Source organism: Salvelinus namaycush, chromosome 28, assembly GCF_016432855.1.
Source record: "Salvelinus namaycush isolate Seneca chromosome 28, SaNama_1.0, whole genome shotgun sequence".
Lineage (NCBI taxonomy): Eukaryota > Metazoa > Chordata > Actinopteri > Salmoniformes > Salmonidae > Salvelinus > Salvelinus namaycush.
This window is the reverse complement of record NC_052334.1, coordinates 17,026,964-17,054,247: the sequence shown is the minus strand read 5'-3', so window position 1 is coordinate 17,054,247 and position 27,284 is coordinate 17,026,964. Positions and strand designations below refer to the sequence as shown.

The 27,284-nt window shown below is 45.9% G+C and overlaps 1 pseudogene; it reads right to left on the bottom strand.

Moving 5' to 3' along the window:
• The window catches only part of LOC120023236, a 125,273-nt pseudogene that overhangs the window by 18,958 nt on the left and 79,031 nt on the right, over window positions 1-27,284 (bottom strand).

The window sequence follows — 27,284 nt, the reverse complement described above, 5'->3', positions numbered from 1 at the left end:
ATAGTGGTGTAGTGTACTACCATAGCTGTGTGTTATAGTGGTGTAGTGTACTACCATAGCTGTGTGTTAGTGGTGTAGTGTACTACCATAGCTGTGTGTTATAGTGGTGTAGTGTACCACCATAGCTGTGTTATAGTGGTGTAGTGTTCTACCATAGCTGTGTGTTATAGTGGTGTAGTGTACCACCATAGCTGTGTTATAGTGGTGTAGTGTACTACCATAGCTGTGTTATAGTGGTGTAGTGTACTACCATAGCTGTGTTATAGTGGTGTAGTGTACTACCATAGCTGTGTTATAGTGGTGTAGTGTACTACCATAGCTGTGTGTTATAGTGGTGTAGTGTACTACCATAGCTGTGTTATAGTGGTGTAGTGTACCACCATAGCTGTGTTATAGTGGTGTAGTGTACTACCATAGCTGTGTGTTAGTGGTGTAGTGTAATACCATAGCTGTGTGTTATAGTGGTGTAGTGTACTACCATAGCTGTGTGTTATAGTGGTGTAGTGTACTACCATAGCTGTGTGTTATAGTGGTGTAGTGTACTACCATAGCTGTGTGTTATAGTGGTGTAGTGTACTACCATAGCTGTGTTATAGTGGTGTAGTGTACTACCATAGCTGTGTGTTATAGTGGTGTAGTGTACTACCATAGCTGTGTTATAGTGGTGTAGTGTACTACCATAGCTGTGTTATAGTGGTGTAGTGTACTACCATAGCTGTGTTATAGTGGTGTAGTGTACTACCATAGCTGTGTGTTATAGTGGTGTAGTGTACTACCATAGCTGTGTGTTATAGTGGTGTAGTGTACTACCATAGCTGGGTGTTATAGTGGTGTAGTGTACTACCATAGCTGTGTGTTATAGTGGTGTAGTATACTACCATAGCTGTGTGTTAGTGGTGTAGTGTACCACCATAGCTGTGTGTTATAGTGGTGTAGTGTACTACCATAGCTGTGTGTTATAGTGGTGTAGTATACTACCATAGCTGTGTGTTAGTGGTGTAGTGTACTACCATAGCTGTGTGTTATAGTGGTGTAGTATACTACCATAGCTGTGTGTTAGTGGTGTAGTGTACAATTATACCTGCATGGAGCCAGATCTGAGCCAGAGTCATCCAGGGGTGTAGGGGTCCTTGTTTGGGGGCGCTGCTCTGCATGGAGGAGGCCACCTCTGACAGGGCCTGTTCCACCCGCGACGCCGCCATGGATGTGGCGTGGACCGAGCCTGCACACAGATACAGAGAGAGAGACAGAGACAGAGAGACAGCGACACACAGAGAGAGAGAGAGAGAGAGAGAGAGAGAGAGAGAGAGAGAGAGAGAGAGAGAGAGAGAGAGAGAGAGACAGAGACAGAGAGACACAGAGAGAGAGAGAGACAGAGAGACAGCGACACACAGAGAGAGAGAGAGCGAGACAGAGACAGAGAGACACAGAGAGAGAGAGAGGGAGAAGGACATGGGAGGAGAGGGGGTCAGCAAGGCAGCACCTCCTCATGGTAAAAGATGCAACTGCAGGCTAACGTTTCTCCACTTTAAGGACATAAGCTGCACAAAATTTGGTGAAAGGGGCAGGGCAAAGAGAATGCCTGTGATGAATTTAGGGGGGGGAGAAAATACCCCTGGCTACAAAGAGATGTTTTTGATAAAGTCTTGTGAGTTGAGAGTAGAGATTTGACTTGCGTTTAAACTGAAATTGTGCTAAGAGGATTTAGTGAAATGGGAATAGGGAACAGCCTCTGGTGAGGCACACAAGGCCACTTCAAACACACACTCGCTCGCACGGACACGCCCCGTTAAAACATAACAGGCCTGCAGCAGAGGCAGGCTGGGGCGTGCACACACATGCGCTCACACAAACTTTCTGCGTAAGTGATTCTATTAAGCTATAGACACTTTAACAACCAGTAACATCCATAAAACACCTCCAGTGTCCATATGAACCCATTAACAACCTACTCTTCTCAACACACTTCACTCACCTTTACTGACTGGCTGCCCATAAAACTAAACACTGATCCTGAAATCCCCTTTACGTTACACTATAGACTGGTGTTATACTCTACACTAGCTCTACATCACTGAAACACACCAGCCATCGATGCTGCACAACATCTGAACACTGTAAAGGTTCCTCTTATTATCTCAACACACTAGTAATGAACACAATCTAAACCAGAAAAATATCATCTAATCTAGATGTTAGAACAATTTTTATGAACACAGTAGCTACTCTAAGCACTCTCTCTCCTACCTCTACACATCCTCATCCTTCAATCTATCTCTCTGAACACCCACACCACTGCACACAGGATTACAGGCAGGCAGGCTATCATAAATAGAACTCTTTGCTTTCTCTCTGGCTCCCTGGTTATTGACTGAAGCGATGGGCAAGGGACACAGTGTGGTCTAAAAACCAACCCTGGTTGCGTCCCAAATGGCTTCCTATTGTCTATATAGTGCACTACTTTTGACTGGTCAACCCACCTCAGCTCCAGCTCCCACATTTAGCACAGCTACAGACCGGAGACACCTGCTCTGTTCAAAAGTCCTGACCCATATAGGGAATAGGCTGCCATTTGGGATGCAGCCAGCGTCAACCATACTGAGTGTAATGTCATGGACTAAAGAGATTTTTCTGTTCCAGCCATTCTATTTCTATGACCACAACAATATGATATGGCTGAAGAAGGTTAATAAGGTTTATCACAGAAGGAAGGAACACCCAGATGAGTGGTGGGATTGACTGTTTTAAAAGGTCCCTGAATAGATAGAGAAAGAGCACCAGGAGCTGTACCATCAAGACAGACGGCTGTATCACCAAGCAGGCTGTAGATACTGTTGTTATCCAGTTATATCGATAAATGGCACACACTTCAGGTGAACGAGTCAAACTAAGCCTGGATTAAACTGGTATACTCTTTATCTGGATGAGTGACAATTGTGATCCATGCAGTTAGGAAAAAATAGCGCAAACTCTCACGCGCACACACACGCACACACGCACGCACGCACGCACGCACGCACGCACGCACGCACGCACGCACGCACACACACACACACACACACACACACACACACACACACACACACACACACACACACACACACACACACACAGCGGCCTAAAATGTTAGCTAAAAGGGCCTTCATGCAGGGTACAAAGTGCAAGGCATTGATGGAGAGCGATGTGGAGGGTGGGGCTTCAGTTCACAGCAGCACAGAAAGAATCTTCACGTTCTTAAAGAAACAGTATTCATTTCACCGGGGCTTGAGAGCACAGAGCGGCAGCAGGAATGGGGAAGATGCATAAAGATGGCGACCTCCAAGCACTTGTTTACCATGTTTGCTGTATAGTACATTGCCCTGTTGCTCTTTTTTATTTATTTATCGTCATTAGCACATGATCCCAATTTAAGCTCCAAGACGCAGGCAATTTGATAAAACACAAAAGTAGATTGTGTTGATTTATTGGCGCCATAGTTTAAAAACTCCATGGATAGTGGTAAAACAATTCCATCATATCTGAATTCAGACATCTTTATGTACCTCCTCCACTACAAGAGGCAGTGCTCATCCACTCTTTTTGTTTTGTTTCTAGTGAAGTCCAAGTGCATGTCAAAGAACACCGGGCCGGCCGCATGAAAAGAAAGTGGCCAGTGCGTGTTCAGTGTCAGAGAAGCTCAAAGGAAAACTGTTAATAATCTGTGAAAGCCAAGATGCCCAGCAGCGAAACTGACTGGTCTCCACAATACAACAGCCAGGCGTCAGCAGTCATGGACAAAGTAGTCCTTTTGACTGACAGGCTCCATCTGACAGTCCTATAACTAAGGCAAATAAACCACAAAGAAAATGAGAAAAAAAACAGCTGGTCCGACTGGGGCTGGTCTGGCTAATGAGCTCTACATTGTATGGTCAGGTGGAGGGAGTGTCTACGATAAGGCTGCATATCTGGTGAACAGAATAGAGCATCCAGCCGGGGGAAACGATACTGCCTCTTTAATTATGGAGCTGCCTACTCCATAGCTGGCCCAGCGAGTCAGTGAGCTAATTGTTTAGGTGTAGCACAAAGGGCCTGAGGAAAGAAAATTAAAAATTAAACAAAAAACAAAACGGAACAAAAGGTGAACTAGCGAGTAGCGAACAGGACAGCCTCCAGTACAGTCCACACATGGTGGGTGACTGACTGATTTCAGGAGCACAGACAGACAGAGAGACAGGCAGGTGGTTGGTGGTGGCAGATGGATAGATTCTTTATTTTATTTATCCGTTATTTTACCAGGTAAGTTGACTGAGAACACGTTCTCATTTACAGCAACGACCTGGGGAATAGTTACAGGGGACAGGAGGGGGATGAATGAGCCAATTGTAAACTGGGGATTATTAGGTGACCGTGATGGTTTGAGGGCCAGATTGGGAATTTAGCCAGGACACCGGGGTTAACACCCCTACTCTTACGATAAATGCCATGGGATCTATAATGACCTCAGAGAGTCAGGACAACCGTTTAACGTCCCATCCGAAAGACGGCACCCTGCACAGGGCAGTGGGCACAGGGCAGATATTTTTTTAGACCTGCACAGATTCTGACTGTGGAGGAGATATCAGGCCAAGGCCAGAAGTCCAGCGTCTTAGTAGGCAAAGAGAGAGAGAGCGGAGGGAGAAAAGCGCTACTTACAAACTGAAAACATGGAGTAAAAACCATGATACTGATGAGTTAGCATCCGGAGGGCTACCTTTAAAATAACAAATCAAAAACAAACAAACAAAGAAGGAGGATTACTGAAAAGAGAAAATAAATTAAAGAGGAGTAATTAAAGAGATACAGCCAGGAGAATCATTTTCACTAAACAAGAAAACTGTAGCAGACTTTGGAGTCAAACATTTTAAAGGTCATTTTTAACTTCAGGGAATACTTAACACTTTTATTCATGTTATTTATGCTATTGTTACTAACTGCTAATGAAATTAGGAAATTTGATCCACATAAATACACTATCATAGCGCAAATCCAATCCGTCCTAAACTGTGCTTCACCACTGCAGGTTTCTGTGGTTGCCATATTGCCATCCTTGACAAAGGTTGAAGCTGCAAGTTTTTCCTTCCCTAATCATAAATATCATGTTCCTTATTTAAAGATCAATTACATTATTATGGCAAACACAAAAACCTTGGGCCTCTAGTGCATGTCTAAATACACAATGGTTATTTGAAGTGCCCCAATCTAACCCTTTATCTAGCAGTAAACCATAAAATGGTACAACGGAAGGCAGAGGGGAGAGAGATTGTGGAACACCAAAGGACAAAGTAATTACTAGAAAGAGAAAGCCAGGGGACAAAGAGAGGTAGATAAAGGAGAGAATAGGTAGTAGAGTGACGTGTGTGTGGAGAGGGAGCATGCTTGAGCTAACGTGGGTGGGTTCAACCTGTAGACAAACCTGTAGTACAAGTGCCTGACTGGAAATTCCTCACACGTTGTATACTGTACTACCTCTGTTAACCCCAAACAACCTCCATGCCAACTGAACTGACATCTTATTTGTCTGACGTTGTCGTTTTATTCTTTTGTGCTCAGTGACAGATACGATTATAGAAAATAACCCATCTGTCTTAAGGCCCAGTCGGTCAGACATATAGATACGGTGCCCTGAGTTCACCTCTCTTTCTTTCCATTGTTCTCTCTTTCCTTCTCATATCCTCAGTGGCTGCTGACTCATTGTCTAAACCGGACGGGACGGCCTATCAGGCAGAATAGGGACTTAACGTCACCCTTTCAATGAGATGGTGACAGGCTGACAGAATCCTGTTAGGCCTGCAGGACAGGACACTCTGGCCTGACTGATATTGATAGACCAACCTGATTCATACTGTTAGGCCGACCTGATTCATACAGTTAGGCTGACCTGAATCATACTGTTAGGCCGACCTGAATCATTCTGTTAGGCCGACCTGAATCATTCTGTTAGGCCGACCTGAATAGTACTGTGCTGCCTGGGTATTGTTTTCAACTTGTCCTTTCCAGCATGGTTTTCAGCACTGTTAAGGAACTATACACTGAGTGTACAACACATTAGGAACACCTGCTCTTTCCATGACATAGACTGACCAGGTGAATCCAGGTGATCCTTTATTGATGTCACCTTTTAAATCCACTTCAAATCAGTAAGACATGGATTGTGTATGTGTGCCATTCAGAGGGTGGGCAAAACAAAATATTGAAGTGCCTTTGAACAAGGTATGGTAGTAGGTGCCAGGCACACCGGTTTGAGTGAGTCAAGAGCTGCAACGCTGCTGGGTTTTTCACACTCAACAGTTTCCTGTGTGTATCAAGAATGGTCCACCACCAAAAGGACATCCAGCCAACTTAACAACTGTGGGAAGCATTGGAGTCAACATGGCCAGCATCCCTGTGGAACGCTTTCGACACCTTGTAGAGTCTCTGCCCTGATGAATTGAGGCTTTTCTGAGGGCCAAAGGGGGTGCAACTCAATATTTGGAAAGTGTTCCTAATGTTTTGTACACTCAGTGTACATACAACACACACCACAGCCTAGACCACTACAACACAACAGCTACTGTGTATCTACGGGTTGCTCTAATAAGCAGTGGAGCACAGACCCAGGATGCATCCCAAATGGCAACCTATCACCTATATAGTGCACTATGCCAGGGTCAATTGGAGTGCACTATATAGGGAATATGGTGCCATTTTGGACACAGTCCCAGTGAGTTAAAAATGCCTTTTGTCTTTTCTTTTGGATAACTCTAAGCGGGCTGTCATGTGCCTTTTACTGAGATGTGGCTTCCGTCTGACTACTCTACCATAAAGGCATGATTGGTGGTTCTGCAGAGATGGTTGTCCTTCTTGGAAGGTTCTCCCATTTCCACAGAGGAACTCTGGAGCTCTGTCAGAGTGACCATCAGGTTCTTGGTCACCTCCCTGACTAAGGCCCTTCTCCAAAGATTGCTCAGTTTTTCGGGGCGGCCAGATCTAGGAAGTCTTGGTCTTCTTCCATTTAAGTTTCTTGGGAAACTTCAACGCTGCAGAAATGTTTTGGTACCCTTCCCCAGATCTGTGCCTCGACACAATCCTGTCTCGGAGCTCTACGGACAATTCCTTCAACCTCATGGCTTGGTTTTTGCTCTGACATGCACTATCAAATGTGGGACCTTATATAGACAGGTGTGTGCCTTTCCAAATCATGTCCAATCAATTGAATTAACCATTTACCATGTCCAATCATTTACCATGACCAATCAAGTTGCAGAAACATCTCAAGGATGATCAATGGAAACAGGATGCACCTGAGCTCAATTTCGAGTGTCATAGCAAAGGGTCTGAATACTTATGTAAATAAGGTATTTCTGTTTATTTGTATTTTTAATACATTTGCAAAAATGTCTAAAACGTGTTTTCGCTTTGTCAATATGGGGTATTATGTGTAGATTGATAGTCACAGAGTTGGAGAGATCCCCTAGTCAAATGTCACTGTGACGATGAAACATTATGATGCATTGGTCTGGTGCACTGTGTGCATTACTGGTTCCTGTCAGGACCTACTGCGTCTTTCTCCTCAAATCAGTCATATCCAGGAAATCAGAGCCATGAGAGAAACAACAGTATAGAGTTCAGTTCTTTTCTGTTTGATCTAGCCGGTATATTTGAACTGCACAGACGGGAAGGTGCTATGCACGCTGAGGCAGTATCGCTCAAAACACGAGACACACAAACCGCCATAAAACAGAGCTCCTGACCAACTTTAACACGCAAATGCGTCATCTACCGGTATATTTCCCCTCCTGTAGGTTTTGTCTGAAGTAAATGCTATCTCACCTTCTATAATGAGCTGCTCCTGCATCCTGCATACATTGCAGACAGGTTATGCAGTATAGGAATAAGGCTACAGTATCTCTGGCCCCGGTCTAGTCTCATGCTGTGCATGTGTGTGTTGGTGCTGTGGCTGTAGCAGTGGACTAGGAGGAGAGGACTCTGGTTCCTTGTAATTGGTCTCAGTGGAATAACATTCTCCAGTTTAACGAGAGGCTGACATGATGTGAGGGACTGATCTGTCCACACTCTGACTCTCTCTTCGCAGCATTGTTGCTATTAGCTGCAGACGGGCACTCTATCCATTTTGTATGACAGGAGCCCATAGGGGTGTGTAGTGCATTAAATAGGGAATAGGGTGCCATTTGGGATGCATACAGGGAACCACTGGAGGAACCAGGGTTATGTCTAGATGGGATTCTGCAACAGTAAGGAAGTGAGTTGAGTTATGTAATACATAATTTAGCTCAATCAATCAATCGATCAATCAATGCAAGTGTATTTATAAAGACCTTTTTACATCAACAGTAATCACAAAGTTATTTACAGTCGTGGCCAAAAGTTTTGAGAATGGCACAAATATTAATTTCCACAAAGTTTGCTGCTTCAGTGTCTTTAGATATTCTTGTCAGATGTTACTATGGAATACTGAAGTATAATTACATGCATTTCATAAGTGTCAAAGGATTTTATTGACAATTACATGAAGTTGATGCAAAGAGTCAATATTTGCAGTGTTGACCCTTCTTTTTCAAGACCTCTGCCAACCACCCTGGCATGCTGTCAATTAACTTCTCGGCCACATCCTGACTGATGGCAGCCCATTCTTGCATAATCAATGCTTGGAGTTTGTCAGAATTTGTGGGGTTTAATTTGTCCACCCACCTCTTGAGGAGTGACCACAAGTTCTCAGTGGGATTAAGGTCTGGGGAGTTTCCTTGCCATGGACCCAAAATATTCATGTTTTGTTCCCCGAGCCACTTAGTTATCACTTTTGCCTTATGGCAAGGTGCTCCATCATGCTGGAAAAGGCATTGTTCGTCACCAAACTGTTCCTGGATGGTTGGGAGAAGTTGCTCTCGGAGGATGTGTTGGTACCATTCTTTATTCATGGCTGTGTTCTTAGGCAAAAGTATGAGTGAGCCCACTCCCTTGGTTGAGAAGCAACCCCACACATAAATGGTCTCAGGATGCTTTACTGTTGAAATGACACAGGACTGATGGTAGCGCTCACCTTGTCTTCTCCAGACAAGCTTTTTTCCAGATGCCCCAAACAATCGGAAAGGGGATTCATCAGAGAAAATTACTTTACCCCAGTCCTCAGCAGTCCAATCCCTGTACCTTTTGCAGAATATCAGTCTGTCCCTCATGTTTTTCCTGGAGAGAAGTGGCTTTTTTGCTGACCTTCTTGACACCAGGCCATCCTCCAAAAGTCTTCGCCTCACTGTGCGTGCAGATGCACACCTGCCTGCTGCCATTCCTGAGCAAGCTCTGTACTGGTGATGCCCCGATCCCGCAGCTGAATCAACTTTAGGAGACGTCCTGGTGCTTGCTGGACTTTTTGGGCACCCTGAAGCCTTCTTCACAACAATTGAACCGCTCTCCTTGAAGTTCTTGATGATCCGATAAATGGTTGATTTCATTGCAATCTTAATGGCAGCAATATCCTTGCCTGTGAAGCCCTTTTTGTGCAAAGCAATGATGACGGCACGTGTTTCCTTGCAGGTAACCATGGTTGACAGAGGAAGAACAATGATTCCAAGCAATGATTCCACCACCCTCCTTTTGAAGCTTCCAGTCTGTTATTCGAACTCAATCAGCATGACAGAGTGATCTCTAGCATTGGCCTCGTCAACACTCACACCTGTGTTAACGAGAGAATCACTGGTCCTTTTGTGGCAGGGCTGAAATGCAATGGAAATGTTTTTGGGGGATTCAGTTCATTTGCATGGCAAAGAGGGACTTTGCAATGAATGCAATGAGGGACTTTGCAATGAATTGCAATTCATCTGATCACTCTTCATAACATTCTGGAGTATATGCAATTTGCCATCATACAAACTGAGGCAGCAGACTTTGTGAAAATTCATATTTGTGTCATTCTCAAAACTTTTGGCCATGACTGTACAGTCCTCTGATCTCAGGCCTGTGATTCTTTATGTACAGTATAGCTTCAGTGGATTCTTTAAAGCATATTAAAAAGCCATGGATATAATCAGGGAAGCAGTGCTGCGCTCTCTCGCCATAGTTAATACCAGCCTTTTTTAGGAGATGAGGCTAAAGTTGGAGCTTACTGTTCACACAGGAGATTGAGATCATGGACAACAAACCGCATGCCTTGAATCTTCTCTGCAATGTTCTCAAACAAATAATAACAGTACACTCTTTTTATACACATATTCACAGCATTCACCCTCAGCCTCATGTTTTTACAAGTGCACACACACACACACACACACACACACACACACACACACACACACACACACACACACACACACACACACACACACACACACACACACACACACACACACACACACACACACACACACACACCACTCTCCCACAGGGAAAGCTGAAGCTCAATCAAGCTTGTGAAAAAACCCGTGTTATTTTTCATGTTGTGTAAGTGGCTGAGGCAGAGAGAGAGGCACAGCAGCCAACACTGTGGTGTCCTGAGGGTACAGCAGCCAACACTGTGGTGTCCTGCGGGTACAGCAGCCAACACTGTGGTGTCCTGAGGGTACAGCAGCCAACACTGTGGTGCCCTGAGGGTACAGCAGCCAACACTGTGGTGTCCTGAGGGTACAGCAGCCAACACTGTGGTGTCCTGAGGGTACAGCAGCCAACACTGTGGTGCCCTGAGGGTACAGCAGCAAACACTGTGGTGCCCTGAGGGTACAGCAGCCAACACTGTGGTGTCCTGAGGGTACAGCAGCCAACACTGTGGTGTCCTGAGGGTACAGCAGCCAACACTGTGGTGTCCTGAGGGTACAGCAGCCAACACTGTGGTGTCCTGAGGGTACAGCAGCCAACACTGTGGTGCCCTGAGGGTACAGCAGCCAACACTGTGGTGCCCTGAGGGAACAGCAGGCTAAATCTATTATAAATTGAGAAATTCAAAACACTGGAAACAAACAGAGCAGGGAAAATAAAATAAAAAGTATCTCAGGATTACGCAGAGACAGATGTGTGAGAGGGGAAGTGTTTGTATACAAATTAACCATCAGACACCGTAGAGGAGGAGAGGAGATGGGGAGGAGGAGATTGAGAAGAGGAGATAGGAAGGAGGAGAGGAGATTGGGAGGGGGCAAAGGAGATGGGGATGAGGAGATTGAGAAGAGGAGAGTAGATGGAGGAGGAGAGGAGATGGGGAGGAGAGGAGATGGGGAGGGGGCAAAGGAGATGGGGAGGAGGAGAGGCAATTGAGAAAGGAGAGGCAATTGAGAAGAGGAGAGGAGATGGGGAGGAGGAGATGGGGAGGAGGAGAGGAGATGGGGAGGAGAAGAGATATATTCTGTATAGCTAGCACTGTGATTTCTATCTGTAACAAATACTCGAAAAATACAATTAATTAGAAATTGCTTTCTCTCTCTGCTGCCAAAATAACCAAGTGGATCTTTGTGTGTGTGTGGATGGCTGGCATTGAGCAGAGTGGCACTTTGAGCAGAGGCACATTGACTGATCCTTTGGTTAATGTGTCTGTCTAAATGCTAACACCAATGTTGTAGAATGCCTCTGTGATAGCATACATGAGTTGTATAAGATAAAACAACACTGTGGAGAGACACACACACACACACACAGTAATATTGTTTTGTTGTAATATTGTAAATGTTATATTGTACATCTGTAATGGTGGAGCAGTGTACATGTGTATAGTGCACAGTGTCTTCTGTTATGTATTGGACCTCTAAGCCAGTTCCACTAATCAGGGACTGATTTAGACCTGGGACACCAGGTGTGTGCAATTAATCAGGTAGAACAAAAAACCAGCAGGCTCCGGACCTCGTAGGGTAAGAGTGGAATACCCCCGATGTAGACTATTGTTTTCTTGTGATGTGTTGTTTTGTTCCTGGACCCCAGGAAGAGTCGCGGTTGCCTTGGCAACAGCTAATAAGGATCCTAATATATACAAAATAAGAGGGTATAACATTGAGTCTGTTGTGGAGAAAGGCCAGACTCCAGACTAACATGAAGTTCTCAGGGTACTCGCTGAGGGCCATCTCGATGATGTTGAGAGCGTCGTGGTAGTGTTTCTGAGCCGACAGCAGCCGGGCCAGCAGGTGGAGTGAGTGCACGTCGTCTCCCTGCAGCTGCAGAGCCTGACGCACGTACCCAAGCGCCTCCGGAATCTATAGCACAGAGGACAAGGGTCAGATCCCCACCAGACATCCACAGCAAGGGGTGCTGATATCTGGCCATGCTGGAGAGGACCCTAACCTTAACCCTTATTACATCTGAACATATCTGGCTACAATGTTACGGTAGCAAGCCCTTTCAGAACAATTTTATTTGAATCACTAATCCCTAACCTTTACCCTTGACATTAATTAAAGGCAAATAGCTCATGTACTTGCTCATCAGTGTTCATGGATTTTCCCCCCATACATGCCTATCTTGTGACAACCAATCACAGATATAACAGGGTTATTATATCTATGCTATTGTCTCTCCCAGCTCAGCCAATCAGATCTCTGATGGAGTAGATACATGATCAGACACAACTTAGTTGTTAACACCTGCTTAAATCTACCAGGTCATGACCAATATCAGGTCCTTTTCATTAGTCTACTGCTGCCGGAAATCAATGGTATACACTACATGGCCAAAAGCATTCAAATTAGTGGATTTGGCAATTTCAGCCACACCCATTGCTGACAGGTGTATAAAATGTCCTTTTTTCAGCAAAGCCCCCATGCACAAAGCAAGGTGCATATAGACATGGTTTGTCGAGATCGGTGGGGAAGAACTTGACTGGCCCGCACAGAGCCCTGACCTCAACCCCATCGAACACCTTTGGGATGAAATGGAACACCAACTGCGAGCCAGGCCTAATCGCCCAACATCAGTGCCCGACCTCACTAATGCTCGTGGCTGAATGGAAGCAAGTCCCCGCAGTAATGTTCCAACATCTAGTGGAAAGCCTTCCCAGAAGAGTGGAGGCTGCTATGGCAGCAAAGGGGGGACCATGATATGTTTGAATAGCAGGTGTCCACATACTTTTGTAGCGTATGTTAGCGGTGTGTGTTTGTGTGGGTGGTTGTGTGTGTTGGGCAGACCGCACCACCCTCTGGAGAGGGAGTGGAGAGGGAGGTGAGGAGCATAGAGGAGAAGGAGAGTTGGGAGAAAAGAGAAGAGAAGGTTGAGGAGGAGAGGGATAGGAGAGAGAGGGATTGTGAATCATAAATTATATTCAATAACAACCATTATAATATAAAACTCCCAGGTGACTCTTACTACCAAATACTGTCTCCGATGAGATTCATCTGCTGGACAGTATTGATACAGTATTGATACTCTCCTCCTCAACCTTCTCTTCTCTTTTCTCCCAACTCTCCTTTTCCTCTATGCTCCTCACCTCCCTCTCCACTCCCTCTCCAGAGGGTGGTGCGGTCTGCCCAACGCATCACCAGGGGAAAATTACCTGCCCTCCAGGACACCTACACCACCCGATGTCGCAGGAAGGCCAAAAAGATCATCAAGGACAACAACCACCCGAGCCACTGCCTGTTCACCCCGCTATCGTCCAGAAGGCAAGGTCAATACAGGTGCATCAAAGCTGGGACCGAGAGACTGAAAAATAGCTTCTATCTCAAGGCCATCGGAATGTTAAATAGCCATCAGTAAGTAGCACCTTATACAGTTGAAATCGGAAGTTAACATACACTTAGGTTGGAGTCATTAAAACTCATCTTTTTCAACCACAAATTTCTTGTTAACAAACTAAAGTTTTGGCAAGTCGGTTAGGACATCTACTTTGTGCATGACACAAGTAATTTTTACAACAATTGTTTACAGACAGATTATTTCACTGTATCACAATTCCAGTGGGTCAGAAGTTTACATAACACTAAGTTTACTGTGCTGTTAAACAGCTTGGAATATTCCAGAAAATGATGTCATGGAAGGAGACGCGTTCTGTCTCCTAGAGATGAACGTACTTTGGTGCGAAAAGTGCAAATCAATCCCAGAAGAACATCAATCCCAGAACAACAGCAAAGGACCGTGTGAAGATGCTGGAGGAAACAGGTACAAAAGTATCTATATCCACAGTAAAACGAGTCCTATATCGACATAACGTGATAGGTCGCTCAGCAAGGAAGAAGCCACTGCTCCAAAACCACCATAAAAAACCTAGACTATGGTTTGCAACTGCACACGGAGACAAAGATCGTACTTTTTGGAGAAATGTCCTCTGGTCTGATGAAACAAAAATAGAACTGTTTGGCCATAATGACCATCGTTACGTTTGGAGGAAAAAGAGGGAGGCTTGCAAGCCGAAGAATACCTTCCCAACTGTGAAGCACGGGAGTGGCAGCATCATGTTGTGGGGGTTCTTTGTTGCAGGAGGGACTGGTGCACTTCACAAAATAGATGGCATCATGAGGCAGGAAAAGTATGTGGATATATTGAAGCAACATCTCAAGACATCAGTCAGGAAGTTAAAGTTTGGTCGCAAATGGGTCTTCCAAATGGACAATGACCCCAAACATACTTCCAAAGTTGTGGCAAAATGGCTTAAGGACAACAAAGTCAAGGTATTGGAGTGGCCATCACAAAGCCCTGACCTCAATCCCATAGAAGATTTGTGGGCAGAACTGAAAAAGTGTGTGCGAGCAAGGAGGCCTACAAACCTGACTCAGTTACACCAGCTCTGTCAGGAGGAATGGGCCAAAATTCACCCAAATTATTGTGGGAAGCTTGTAGAAGGCTACCCGAAACATTTGACCAAAGTTAAACAATTTAAAGGCAATGCTACCAAATACTAATTGAAAGTATGTAAACTTCTGTCCCACTGGGAATGCCTTCATGCATTTTGTGAAAGTGTGATATGTGGTGCAGTTATGTGTGTCTGATGGCAGTGTATTCCAGACATGGGAAGCTCTCACAGAGAAAGCGGATTTACTAAAGGTGCTTTTCCTTAAGGGAACTATACAGTCACCTCTCATGGCAGACCTTGTGGATCTGCTGCCATATGTTTGGGTTTTATGTTTAACAAAAATACTGAGTGGATGGGGAGCCAGGCCATTTAGGATCTTGAATACAAGACATGCGTCGGTGTATAGCACAAGATTTTCCCAACACAGGAGCTCATGCTTTCTGAGGATGTAACAGTGATGATGGCTATTGGGCTTCCTATCAAGCACTTTGAGAGCCTGTTTGTACAGCAAGCTTGGGCCCAACTAGTCAAGCAGTATGTTAAGTGGGGGAGTATCATAGATTTGAAGTACAGTTTTGCTACCTCTGTAGTCAAACAATTTCGTATAAATCGGAAATTAGCTAGGTTGAATTTGGTTATCTGAATGACCTTTTTCACATGCTTTTTAAAAGAGAGGTTGGAATTAAGTATGATGCCAAGGTACTTAAAATCAGATACCACCTGGAGCTTCTCCCCTGACACATAGACATCTGGCTCAGTAGCATCTGTTGCCCTCTTTGTGAAGAACATGCAAACAGTTTTTTTCACATTGAGATGCAAACACGAGTCACTGAGCCACTTTGTAACCTGGACCATTACAGTAGTGAGTTCTTGTGCAGCTTGTTGTTTGCTCTTTTGCATGCACATATATCACTGTATCATCTGCATGCATTTGAACTTCAGACCCAGTACAGACAGAAGGCAGATCATTAATGTACAGGCTGTACAGGAGGGACCCCAGTATTGACCCATGGGGCACGCCCACATCATAGCTGAGAGTGGGCGACAGCTCATTGCTCACTCTGACACACTGGGTTCTGCCTTCAATGTATGATTTCATCCATCTCGAGGCATCGGGGGAAAGTTGAACTTGGACAGTTTTGTGATGAGATCATCAAATCAAATCAAGTTTATTTTATATAGCCCTTCGTACATCAGCTAATATCTCGAAGTGCTGTACAGAAACCCAGCCTAAAACCCCAAACAGCAAGCAATGCAGGTGTAGAAGCATGGTGGCTAGGAAAAACTCCCTAGAAAGGCCAAAACCTAGGAAGAAACCTAGAGAGGAACCAGGCTATGAGGGGTGGCCAGTCCTCTTCTGGCTGTGCCGGGTGGAGATTATAACAGAACATGGCCAAGATGTTCAAAATGTTCATAAGTGACAAGCATGGTCAAATAATAATCAGGAATAAATGTCAGTTGGCTTTTCATAGCCGATCATTAAGAGTTGAAAACAGCAGGTCTGGGACAGGTAGGGGTTCCATAACCGCAGGCAGAACAGTTGAAACTGGAATAGCAGCAAGGCCAGGTGGACTGGGGACAGCAAGGAGTCATCATGCCCGGTAGTCCTGACGTATGGTCCTAGGGCTCAGGTCCTCTGAGAGAGAGAAAGAAAGAGAGAAGGAGAGAATTAGAGAGAGCCAAGATTTTCAAAATGTTCATAAATGACAAGCATGGTCAAATAATAATCAGGAATAAATGTCAGTTGGCTTTTCATAGCCGATCATTAAGAGTTGAAAGCAGCAGGTCTGGGACAGGTAGGGGTTCCATAACCGCAGGCAGAACAGTTGAAACTGGAACAGCAGCAAGGCCAGGTGGACTGGGGACAGCAAGGAGTCATCATGCCCGGTAGTCCTGACGTATGGTCCTAGGGCTCAGGTTCTCCGAGAGAGAGAAAGAAAGAGAGAAGGAGAGAATTAGAGAGAGCATACTTAAATTCACACAGGACACTGGATAAGACAGGAGAAGTACTCCAGATATAACCAACTGACCCTAGCCCCCCGACACATAAACTACTGCAGCATAAATACTGGAGGCTGAGACAGGAGGGGTCAGGAGACACTGTGGCCCCATCCGATGATACCCCCGGACAGGGCCAAACAGGAAGGATATAACCCCACCCACTTTGCCAAAGCACAGCCCCCGCACCACTAGAGGGATATCTTCAACCACCAACTTACAATCCTGAGACAAGGCCGAGTATAGCCCACAAAGATCTCCACCACAGCACAAACCAAGGTCCTCATGGTGAACAGTATCAAAAGCTTTCCTTAGGTCCAGAAACACAGCCCCAACAACGCCCCCTTTGTCCATCTTGGACTTCACATTTTCCAGAAGAAAGCAGTTGGCCGTTTCTGTGGAGTGTTTCGCTCTGAAGCCAAACTGCATGGAGTGTAATGTGAAGGGGCTGTTGTTGAGGTGGGCAAACAGTTGTTCTGCTACACACTTTTCAACAACCTTTGACACCACAGGTAGTATACTAATGGGCCTGTAGTTACTCACGTCAGCAGGGTCGCCCGATTTAAAGATGGTCGTTATTATGGCCGACTTCCATACCCTTGAAAACACCCCGAGACCAATAGATGTGTTGGTGACCTTAGTAATGGGGCCAATGAGTGACTCTTTGTAGTTTTTAAGAAAGGTAGAGTCCAGCCCAAACACATCTTTGGCTTTAGAGTTCTTTAGTGAGCTAATCACCTTGTTCACCTTTGACTCAGAAACCTCCCTTATGATGAAGACAGGTTGAGTGTCATTTACTAGCACTGAGCCCAAGAAACCAGTGGAGGGGTTCTGTGTCAGTACCCTGACAGTCAATAAAGTAGGAATTGAAGGCTATTGCTATTTCGACTGCATCCTGTGTTAGATTGTTATTCACCATGATTTCTAGTCTTTTTGCAGTATTACTATGGTCTTTCCCTGTTAACTTTTTTAAATTCTCCCAGATCAATTTAGAATTTCCCTTTGCTTCACCAATTATGTTAATAAAAAAGTTTGCCTTGGCTTGTCTGATTTCTTTCATCACCTTATTTCTCAACATGGTAAACCTATGTCTGTCATGCTCTAATTTGGATCTCAGGGCTATTTTTAAAGCATAATCTAGTTCTTTCATCAATTTCCAGATTTCTCTATTTAGCCAAGGAAGAGTACTCTTTTGGCCAGGTTTGGATTTGATTTTCTTTAGGAAACCATTTATTGTAGTCTGGATTGTGGATAGAAAACCTGACTATCAGCTTCCACGTCTGTATAGGACAAGAGATCATTACAGTTAATTCCCTTAATTGCGTTTTCAAAATAGTTGCCACGCCCACCACCTAACATGCTGACCAGACCGGACACGTCGCGTGCGCGAGCGTCGCTAAATAAATTTTGAAATCCATGTTATTCAATTATTGCACCCACACTGCTTGCGCGCGCCAAAGGGCTAAAATAGAAGTCGTTCCTATTTCTGACGCAGATCGCGCTGAAAGTAATCTCCTCATTGGTTTATAGAAGCAGGTACCCACGTGCCATCTCCTCATTGGTTATACCCACGTGGGTGACTGAAAGACGAACTTTGTTGCCGGTTGTCGTGGTAATACAATGAAAGTTTAGATGCGATCACCATATAAATTCAAAGATGAAAAAGCCTGGAAGGAGGAGAGATGACTAGAAACGATTCGGTTGGCCGTTTTATGTGTGGATTAATTGTCGGAGTAGAGGTCCTTGTGCATTTCAGGTAAAATAACAACTCAGTGTTTTTATCCCAGGACAAATTAGCTAGCAACAGCAAGCTAGCTAAATAGGACAAATTAGCTAGCAAGTGCAAGCTAAATTGCCATAAATGTTTCATGCTTTTCGACCTGTCCCCAAATTAATGTCATTGGTTCAGAGTTTGTTTTGATATTATAAAACACATAATTGCGCTTTAACTCTTTACATGAGTTACTTAGCTGGGGTCGGCGTACACCTGATGTTTTAGATATAATAACAGCATTCGTATGAGAAGCGGCACCTGCCGCACCACCCTGTCTTCCGTCCGCCATTATCCTGTTAATTGACATCGTGTTGCCCTAATACTAGTTACCAAGTCATGGTAACTAGTATTGGTAACTAACGTCTCTCTGAATGCAGCTCACTTATTGTGGAATATAAAGTGAACAAATTAAGGTGAAGCTGTGGGACTGTTTACCAGGTTAAGGTGAAGCTGTGAGACTGTGAGACTGTTAACCAGGTCAAGGTGAAGCTGTGAGACTGTTTACCAGGTCAAGGTGAAGCTGTGAGACTGTTTACCAGGTCAAGGTGAAGCTGTGAGACTGTTTACCAGGTTAAGGTGAAGCTGTGAGACTAGTTACCAGGTTAAGGTGAAGCTGTGAGACTGTTTACCAGGTCAAGGTGAAGCTGTGAGACTGTTTACCAGGTTAAGGTGAAGCTGTGGGACTGTTTACCAGGTCAAGGTGAAGCTGTGAGACTGTTTACCAGGTCAAGGTGAAGCTGTGGGACTGTTTACCAGGTCAAGGTGAAGCTGTGAGACTGTTTACCAGGTCAAGGTGAAGCTGTGGGACTATTTACCAGGTCAAGGTGAAGCTGTGGGACTGTTTACCAGGTCAAGGTGAAGCTGTGAGACTGTTTACCAGGTCAAGGTGAAGCTGTGAGACTGTTTACCAGATCAAGGTGAAGCTGTGAGACTGTTTACCAGGTTAAGGTGAAGCTGTGAGACTGTTTACCAGGTTAAGGTGAAGCTGTGGGACTGTTGACCGATGAGTATCGAGGCATGGCTGGGTCAAATAGGAATCCTGACAGAAACAGGGGGGAGACGGAGACAGAGACAGGGGGAGACACAGACAGGGGAGAGACAGAGACAGGGATAGGGGAGACACAGTGACATCTAAATCACCAAATTCTTACAAAACTGACTCACCTCTGGAACGCACCCAGGGCCTTCTTCTGATACTCCTCCTGCATCCCCCGTAGGGAAGCTGTAGGGAGGGAGGGAGAGAGAGAGAGAGAGAGAGAGAGAGACGAGGGGGAGTGAGCCGTGTGGGAGAGGAGATATGAGAGATGAAGGATAAAATGAGAATAGAAAGAGTGGCCAGATGAAGGGAAAGAAAGTAGTAAAAAGAATAGGAGAGAAGAGAGAAGGAAGCATATGCGAGAGTCACGGGAAAGCATTTAAGAGCGAGAGCCAATTGAGAAAGCATTTAAGAGTGAGTGAAATAAAGTGAACAACAGATGGGAGCAGAGAAAGGAGATTGAGAGAAAGGGAGAGAATGAGAAGCCAGAGGAGAGTGATTATGTTCAGGAAGAAGGGAGGGAAGGATGCTCACATTATGTCATAAAAATTCAGCTTGTCTACACCATATGTTCCAGTGGAGATAAGCTGAATGTGGTAGTGAGAGGAGAGCAATGTACAGTGGGACTGTCATACATCAGAGTTAGGCATTTGCTGTTAGTGTGTCTGGGTGTGAATGATAACTGTGGGGCGAGAGAGAGGGTAGAATCTAGAGCCAGGAGCTTTTCCTGGTCATGTCACATAAAAAATCCTTGAAAATCCTTCCTCTCCTTACCTCACTCTGATTTAAAAGAACTGAGCAGGTGAAAGCTATCCTACTGAGATTCCACCATTGTTTTTACCTGTCCAATCAGGGCAAATGAAAGGGAAGAGACGAGGAGAGGACATGTTTTTAAGCAATTGAGACAGAGCACTGGCCCTAGGTGCAATGCTGTACGAGGTCTGTGGCTGAAAGTGGGAGCTATCCTTCACCGTCTGTGGCCTTGAGGCTGTACACCAGGCCGATGGCTAGGTAACCTTTAGCTCGGAACTGAGGCCTTCTCCCCCATGTCCACCACCATCTTAGCAAAACACTCTCCTTCCTCCAGCTAGACAGTGAGCGAGAGAAAGAAAGAGAAAGAAAGATTAGTAGAATATTATAATGTACAGAAAACATGAAGGAATCATGAATCATGAAGGACAAATAATATAGTGATTTATATCAGAGATCTCTGAGGGACAATCGCAGGGCTTGTTGCCATTCTCACCCAATGGAGTGCTCCAATGCACAGCTTGACAGCTAGTAAGGGGATGGTGGGGTCATCCGGCTTCAGACGGATACACTCCTTCAATACCTTCACCGCCCTGGCCGACTGCGCACACACACACACACACACTAGGTGAAGCACAAAGTAACACTGTAGTGTACATTGATAAAATAAGCATGATGTCACAGTAGTGATCAGTGATGCGCGGGCTGACTCATAACCCGCAGTCACCGCGGTTATATCCGCGGGGGCGGGTTTAGGGTCATGAAATATTGTGTGGATGAATGGGAGGTGGGTGGCTGGCGGGTTTAATAAAGAGAAAACAACAACTTAAAAAATCCATAATTCTTGTGCAGTTTATATCTATATGCTACATTGAGGTTTTTCTTTCATTATTTTAGGCTATCAGGCATTAGTGCATAAGCCTAAGCTTTAGGACCTAACTGTACACACACCAAGTAACCTACATGCCAATCACCAACTGCTTTTGGGAATGGGCAGAAAAAGTTAATGTCGATCCATGGAAGCAAAAAGGACAATGTCAGAGTTTAATTCAATAAGAGAAAAGCTGAAAAATGGAGAGTTGAAAATAAAAAAGGGAGGACCAGAAAAGTAATGTTTGGGAAAGATTTGGTGAAGTGGTAAAAAGAGGATGATGGCAGTGCCAGCTATTATGTATGATGATTGTAAGGTGCTATTCAAATTCGACAGTCACAAGACAGGGACTTTAAATAGGCCTATGGCATTGCAAGGAAACTGTAGCCTACTGTTCAGATGGGTTAAATGGAAACTGAAATATGGATACTGACTGTAGATCTATAACCTCTCACATAGCCTTAATATGAACTCCTGCAGAATTAAGCATTTCTTGCAGTAAAATTATACACCAAATATGTATAAGGCAAAATGTTTACTCAGGAACAAGAGTGGAGAAACATTATTTATTTATTTCAGCATATTGAGAGTATACGAATGCACAGTTAGATACCATCTGTAGAGGTGCTATTCTTATCACCATCATAAAAGCTGATAGTATCTCCAAATAAAATATGCATCCAAGCCCAAATGAAATCTTATCAGAAACATGTTGGGTAGTTTTTACAGCTTTCGATTTCCTTACAACCAGTCAAATTAATGACATTTGAAAATTTTGCACAGATAATCTTTACAGTTTTTTGATTGTTGAGTTATTGCATTTTCTCCCCAGTCCCTAAACGTCTTTGCTCCGCAAAAGAAGCAGAGATGGCAGAGAAATCTTTACCCGAAGTCAACTAGATTTATGCATTGATTCAATTGATCTATTACTGTCACGCCCTGGCCTTAGTTATCTTTGTTTTCTTTATTATTTTAGTTAGGTCCGGGTGTGACATGGGGATGTATGTGTTTTGTATTGTCTAGGGGTTTTGTATGTTTATGGGGCAGTGTCTAGTCTAGGTGTATGTATGTCTATGGTTGCCTAGATTGGTTCTCAATTAGAGACAGCTGTCTATCGTTGTCTCTGATTGGGAACCATATTTAGGCAGCCATATTCATTGGGTAGTTCGTGGGTTATTGTCTATGTCTATGTTGCATGTTAGCACATTGTTTATATAGCTTCACGGTCGTCGGTTTGTTGTTTTGTTTAGTTTGTAAAGTGTTCTTCGTTTCGTGTCATTAAACGAGAAGAATGTATTCTAACCACGCTGCGCTTTGGTCCTCCTCTCTTCCACCATACGACGATCGTGACAGAATCACCCACCAACAAAGGACCAAGCAGCATGGTAAAAGGCAGCAGCAGCGATCGCAGGACTCATGGACTTGGGAGGAAATTCTGGACGGCGGAGGACCCTGGGCACAATCTGGAGAATATCGCCGCCCTCGTGAAGAGCTGGAGGCAGCTAAAGCCGAGAGGCGGTGGTATGAGGAGGCAGCACGGAAGCGCGGCTGGAAGCCAGAGAGGCAGCCCCCAAAATTTCTTGGGGGGGGGGGGGGGGGGGGGGGGGCTCTCGGGGAGTGTGGCGAAGTCAGGTAGGAAACCTGCGCCAACTCCCCGTGCTTACCGTGGAGAGCGAGAGTACGGGCAGACACCGTGTTATGCGGAAGAGCGCACGGTGTCTCCTGTACGTGTGCATAGTCCTCGTATCGGCCGGGCTAGAGTGGGCATCGAGCCAGGTGCCATGAAACCGGCTCAACGCATTTGGTCTCCAGTGCGTCTCCTCGGGCCGGTGTACATGGCACCAGCCTTACGCATGGTGTCCCCGGTTCGCCAGCACAGCCCAGTGCGGGCTATTCCACCTCGCCGCACTGGCCGGGCTAAGGGGAGTATTCAACCAGGTAAGGTTGGGCAGGCTCGGTGCTCAAGAGCTCCAGTATGCCTTCACGGTCCGGTCTATCCGGTGCCACCTCCTCGCCCCAGCCCAGTACCACCAGTGCCAACACCACGCACCAGGCTTCCAGTGCGTCTCCAGAGCCCTGTTCCTCCTCCACGCTCTCGCCCTGTGGTGCGTGTCTCCAGCCCGGTACCACCAGTTCCGGCACCACGCACCAAGCCTCCTGTGCGTCTCCAGAGCCCTGTACGCCCTGTTGCTGCTCCCCGCACTAGCCTTGAGGTGCGTGTCCTTAGCCCGGTACCACCAGTTCCGGCACCACGCACCAGGCCTACTGTGCGCCTCAGCAGGCCAGAGTCTGCCGTCTGCCCAGCGCCGCCTGCGCTGCCCGTCTGCCCAGCGCTGCCCGTCTGTCCTGAGCCGTCAGAGCCGCCCGTATGTCCTGAGCCGTCAGAGCCGCCCGTCTGTCCTGAGCCGTCAGAGCCGCCCGTCTGTCCTGAGCCGTCAGAGCCGCCCGTCTGTCCTGAGCCGTCAAAGCCGCCCGTCAGTCAGGAGCCGCCCGTCAGTCAGGAGCCACTAGAGCCGCCCGCCAGTCAGGAGCCACCAGAGGCGCCCGCCAGTCAGGAGCCGCCAGAGCCGCCCGCCAGTCAGGAGCCGCCAGAGCCGCTCGCCAGTCAGGAGCCGCCGCCAGTCAGGAGCCGCCAGAGCCGCCCGCCAGTCAGGAGCCGCCCGCCAGTCAGGAGCCGCCAGAGCCGCCCGCCAGTCAAGAGCCGCCAGAGCCGCCCGCCAGTCAGGAGCTGCCAGTCCGGAGCCGCCCCTCAGTCCGGCGCTGCCCCTCAGTCCGGCGCTGCCCCTCCGTCCAGTGGCGCCCTCTAGGATGGTCTTCAGTCCGGGACTCGCTGTAAGGGTCCCCGCTCCAGAGGCGCCACCAAAGCGGGTATTGACTATGGTGGAGTGGGGTCCACGTCCCGCACCCGAGCCGCCGCCGTAAGAAGGCCCACCCGGACCCTCCCCTTCTGTGTCAGGTTTTGCGGCCGGAGTCCGCACCTTTGGGGGGGGGTACTGTCACGCCCTGGCCTTAGTTATCTTTGTTTTCTTTATTATTTTAGTTAGGTCAGGGTGTGACATGGGGGATGTATGTGTTTTGTATTGTCTAGGGGTTTTGTATGTTTATGGGGCAGTGTCTAGTCTAGGTGTATGTATGTCTATGGTTGCCTAGATTGGTTCTCAATTAGAGACAGCTGTCTATCGTTGTCTCTGATTGGGAACCATATTTAGGCAGCCATATTCATTGGGTAGTTTGTGGGTTATTGTCTTTGTCTATGTTGCATGTTAGCACATTGTTTATATACAGTAGCTTCACGTTCGTCGGTTTGTTATTTTGTTTAGTTTGTAAAGTGTTCTTCGTTTCGTGTCATTAAACGAGAAGAATGTATTCTAACCACGCTGCGCTTTGGTCCTCCTCTCTTCCACCAAACGACGATCGTGACAATTACATTATTCTGGTGAACCAGGGTTTATTTAGTCTTCTAGGGCAACATATAATGACAGAAAAGAAGCTGCATGTATCTAATTATAGACAAGTTGACAAACAACTAAAATGTCAAATTATAAGCAGAAACATGCTGTATCTAAATCAGGCCCAAAATAATCCTGCAAACCATGTCAATAAATAGTTCAGCTGTCTCTGACTGTAGCCTACAGCGCATTTTCTATATTAGCGGGTTAGGGTTGACTGAGGGCCTCAGATTTTAAAATTATCACATATAGTGGGAAGGTCGCAGATGGATTAGCAATTGCAGGCGGGTACGGGTGAACAAATAGCTGACCTGCGCACCACTAGTAGTGATGTCACGGTGTCAGACTTACCGTCCCAGCAGCCATCAGTGACAGGGCTAGCTGGTACCAGAGATGGAACTCCTCAAAGGCAAACTTCATGGCCCTCTCTAGACACTGCAGACGCAAGACAAAGGTCAGAATCACTTGACATCACATTTAAATAGGGGAATACCTAAATTAAAAAACACAATAGCCTGTTTGGTAAAATAAATTGATGAATTTGAGGGTTTCTAAGTCAAAACCATGAAAGGCTTTAAACAACTCTTTATTTAAATTACAATGGGAGAGCTGAGAGTTCTTAGTTGTGAGCAGAGCAGACAGCAGAGCAGAGCAAGACACCAGAATGTGCTAAAAAGAAGCACATCCTTCCTTCCTTAACACATTGAAAACACCATCACCTCGAGGAACAAGGCCAAGTGACAGACGGGGAGCCATATTTAGATCAACCCTCAGGAGCCAGCAGATCCATATCAGTGGCTCACAGCTCCAGCCGAGAACCAATTACAACGCTCTGCCACTTCCTGCCAACACCTCCCAAGTGAAGTCCTTTCGTCGAATAGGTTGGTCCATAAATCAATTGCTCTCATGAACATGCTTCTCTATTCACACTGGGGAGATAACAGATAGTGTGTGTATGTCTGCAGGAGGCTGTGGCAGCAGGAGGCTGTGGCTGCAGTAGGTTGTGGCTGCAGGAGGCTGTGGCTGCAGGAGGTTGTGGCCGCAGGCGGATGTGGCTGCAGTAGGATGTGGCTGCAGGTGGCAGTGGCTGCAGTAGGTTGTGGCTGCAGGTTGCAGTGGCTGCAGTAGGTTGTGGCTGCAGGAGGCGGTGGCTGCAGAAGGCCATGTCTGCAGGAGTGGAGCAGGGAGCTTAACTGAGAGCATTTCCAGGCAGTTGGTGGGGTATTAGGACTAATCACAGACACCGAGCTTACTGGGGACACTTTAATTGAACAGGGTGGCAGAGTGGCCCAGGCAGAACAATCAAAGGCAGATGAAAAGTTAGTGTAATAATACACACACAACTCACACAGACACACAATACACAGACACACTGAGGATAGCCTGAGCCAACAGGAAGACACGCAAGGGGGGAGGAGGTCCTGTATCATGCTCCAGGTGTGTTTCAGTACGGGCAGATGACTGCATGTAAGAGCAGCATTCTTATTTTTGTAAGATTTTTCAAACAATACAGTGTATTCGGAAAGTATTCAGACCCCTTGACTTTTTCCACATTTTGTTACATTACAGCCTTATACTAATATGTATTAAATAAAAATGTTTCCTCATCAATCTACACACAATATTCCATAATGACAAAGCGAAAACAGGTTTTGAATTTTTGCAAATGTATTAAAAATAAAAAACAGAAATACATTATTTATATAAGTATTCAGACCCTTTGCTTTGACACTCGAAATTGAGCTCAGGTTCATCCTGTTTCCATTGATCATCCTTGAGATGTTTTTACAATCTTTGAGTCCACCTGTGGTAAATTCAATTGATTGGACATCATTTGGAAAGGCACACACCTGTCTATATAAGGTCCCACAGTTGACAGTGCATGTCAGAGCAAAAACCAAGCCATAAAGCTGAAGGAATTGTCCGTAGAGCTCGGAGATAGGATTGGGGAAGGGTACCAAAATATTTCTACAGCATTGAAGTTTCCCAATAACACAGTGGCATCCATCATTCCTAAATTGGAGAAGTTTTGAACTACCCAGACTCCCTAGAGCTGGCCGTCCGGCCAAACTGAGCAATTGGGGGAGAAGGGCCTTGGTCAGGGAGGTGACCAAGAACCCTTTGGTCATTCTAACAGAGCTCCAGAGTTCCTCTGTGGAGATGGGAGAAACTTGCAGAAGGACAACCATCTCTGCAGAACTCCACCAATCAGGCCTTTGTGGTAGAGTGGCCAGGAGGAAGCCACTCCTCAGTAAAAGGCACATGACAGCACGCTTGGAGTTTGCCAATAGGCACCTAAAGGACTTTCAGACCATGAAAAACAATCCCTACGGTGAAGCATGGTGGTGGCAGCATCATGGTGTGGGGATGTTTTTCAGCGGCAGGGACTGGGAGACTAGTCAGGATCAAGGGAAAGATGAACGGAGCAAAGTACAGAGAGCTCCTTGATGAAAAACTGCTCCAGAGTGCTAAGGACCTCAGACTAGGGGCAAGGTTCACCTTCAAACAGGACAACGACCCTAAGCACACAGCCAAGACGAAGCAGGAGTGGCTTTGGAATAAGTCTCTGAATGTCCTCGAGTGGCCCAGCCAGAGCCCGGATTTGAACCCGATCAAGCATCTCTGGAGAGACTTGAAAATAGCTGTGCAGCGACACTTCCCATCCAACCTGACAGAACTTGAGAGGATCTCCAGAGAAG